The sequence below is a fragment of the Megascapheus bottae genome, chromosome 1, assembly GCF_031878675.1.
Source record: "Megascapheus bottae isolate mThoBot1 chromosome 1, mThoBot2.hap1, whole genome shotgun sequence".
NCBI classification, from domain to species: domain Eukaryota; kingdom Metazoa; phylum Chordata; class Mammalia; order Rodentia; family Geomyidae; genus Megascapheus; species Megascapheus bottae.
In genome coordinates, this window is record NC_143509.1 from 7,891,009 (window position 1) to 7,893,607 (window position 2,599).

Here is a 2,599-nt window from a genome sequence, read left to right on the forward strand (position 1 = left end):
GTCCAGGGCTTGATAGCATGGCCTGAGCACTGTCCTTGGGCTTTCTCAAGGATACAGCTCTACCACTTGAGCCATAGCACCACCAAGAAATCAGACCCCAGCCTTCATGAATGCTAGGCAAGCACACTACCACTAGGACAAACTGCTGGCCCAAAAGACAGCAAGGACTTTTAAAAAGAGTTAAAAGAATAAAGAGGAGGGCCGGGAGTTTGGCCTAGTGGTAGAGTGCTTGCCTAGCATGCACGAAGACCCGGGTTCGATTCCTCGGTACCACATACATAGAAAAAAAGCCAGAAATGGTGCTGTGGCTCAAGTGGTAGAGCTCTAACCTTGAGAAAGTCCAAGGACAGTGCTCAGGCCCTGAGCTCAAGCCCATGACTGGCAAAAAAAAGAATAAAGAGGAAAATGACATGTAAATCATTTGTATGAACTTCTACAGACCTGTTAGCCACATCAGAGACCAGAAAGAGGGCATGGGGGAACTCCCCCTTCTTTAAAAAGAGTTCATTAACATTGATTTTTACATCATATTTCAAATGTCATGTCTAACAAAGAAGTATTCAAGAAGGGATATTCATTTCATTAAACTGCAGCTTAGGCGATCAAGGAGTTAACAACCTCAGAATCCTCTTCTACTCATCACACATTACTTTGTGTATAGATGCACATGAACCTGTATATGGATTTTTATATGGATATAAATGGCATCTAACAGCCATGTCTGAGAGAACACAAGTGTCCTTTGTCTCTGAGCCTGACTTACTGAACTCACTCGCACATTTCTAGGTCTACTCATTTCTCTGCAAATGCCATAGTACCAGAATAGGAAAGTCAATGGGGACCATAAGCAGATTGGTCTTCCTGGGTTGCAGTGGAACAGTAAGTGATTGTTGATGGGTCTAATTTCTTCTCAGTATAGTCAAATTCAAGTAGGCTAATAGCTGTCTTACTGTGAATCTATTGCAAATGATGGAACTGTATCCTTTCTATGATTCTTATATGAATGATCTCCCAAAAAAGCGGTTCTAAAAAGAAGATAAGAGTAGGCTGTATTGTTGTACTGACATGCTCTAGCTATTTTTATGATCTTGGATTTCTAATATGATGTTCTCCCAGTGGATCAGAAGTGTAGGCACAGGGCTGGGAAAAAAAGGCCTACCTGAGTTAGAAGAGGCTACAAGTGTGGGATTGCCACAGCAGAGAAATATTTCTAAGTACACTGCCCCTCAAGTATGTTACACATTTAAACATATACATATTTGAATATCAGGTATATAGAGTTGAACATTCCTAGACAAACATTATGCTTTTCTAATGAGATTTCTTCCTTTAGCAGTTGTCCAAGTCATCTCAGAGCAGAAAATCTAACCACAGTCTCAGAATTCCATCTCCTGGAACTCTCAGATGATCCTGAAATACAGCCAGTCCTCTTTGGGCTCTTCCTTTTCATGTATCTAACCACCATACTGGGAAATCTGCTCATCATCCTGGCCGTCAGCTCTGACCCTCACCTCCACACCCCTATGTACTTCTTCCTCTGCAATCTCTCCTTGGCTGACATCTGCTTCACATCTACCACGGTCCCCAAGATGCTGGTGAACATCCAGAATCACAGTAAAGCCATCTCCTATGGGGGCTGCCTCACCCAGATGTCTCTCTTCCTCTTTTTTGGCTGCATGGATGACATGCTTCTGACTGTCATGGCCTATGACCGCTTTGTGGCCATATGTCACCCCCTACACTACTCGGTCCTCTTGAACCCTCGCTGCTGTCGGATCTTAGTATTGGTGTCTGCTTTCTTTAGTGTTTTGAATTCCCAGTCACACAATATATTGATCTTACAATTTACTTGCTTTAAAAGTGTGGAAATCCCAAATTACTTCTGTGATGCTTCTCAAATATTTAAACTGTCCTGTTCTGGTTCCCTTACAAATAACTTGTTCATATATTTAATTACTGTAGTCTTGGGGTTATTTCCTCTTTCAGGAATCCTTTACTCTTACTACAAAATTATCTCTTCCATCCTCAGGATCCCCACAGAAAGTGGGAGGCACAAAGCCTTCTCCACGTGTGGGGCTCACTTGTCGGTGGTTTGCTTTTTCTATGGCACCTTGCTTGGTTCCTATTGTGGTTCCACTGTGTTCCACGGCTCCAAGAAGCTTGTGGTGGCCTCGGTGATGTACACAGTGGTCTCCCCCATGCTGAACCCCTTCATCTACAGCCTGAGGAACAGGGACATTAGCAGGATTCTGAGGAGGCTGGGCAGCAGGATCCTCGGAACTCAGGACTTGGGTAGGACACTTAACTAAATGGAACAATTAGGCAGCTCTCTGCTTCTTCTTCCATGTGGAAAATGTGAAGAGTAATTGGCTAATTAATTCCTCATCTTGTTCCCTCGTTGCACAGTAGTTAAGAGCCTTAGGATTCTGGAGACTGAGTATTTATAGAGAGATTCAAAGATTCAGTTGAGGAGAATAAATGGTTTTTCTGCAGAGGAGTAGTGCCTGTGAGGCTCTCAATGCAATTGGTGTAAATAGAATGTGCACAGAACAAAATTACAATGGTATTTTAGACTCTAAGAATTTCCTGGAAGAAATGG

General features: G+C 42.9%; 1 pseudogene; it reads left to right on the top strand.

The window, feature by feature from the left end:
- Positions 1-1,448: 1,448 nt before the first annotated feature.
- LOC150068261 (putative gustatory receptor PTE01 pseudogene) lies at positions 1,449-2,178 on the top strand (annotated as a pseudogene).
- The last annotated feature ends 421 nt before the right edge of the window (positions 2,179-2,599 follow it).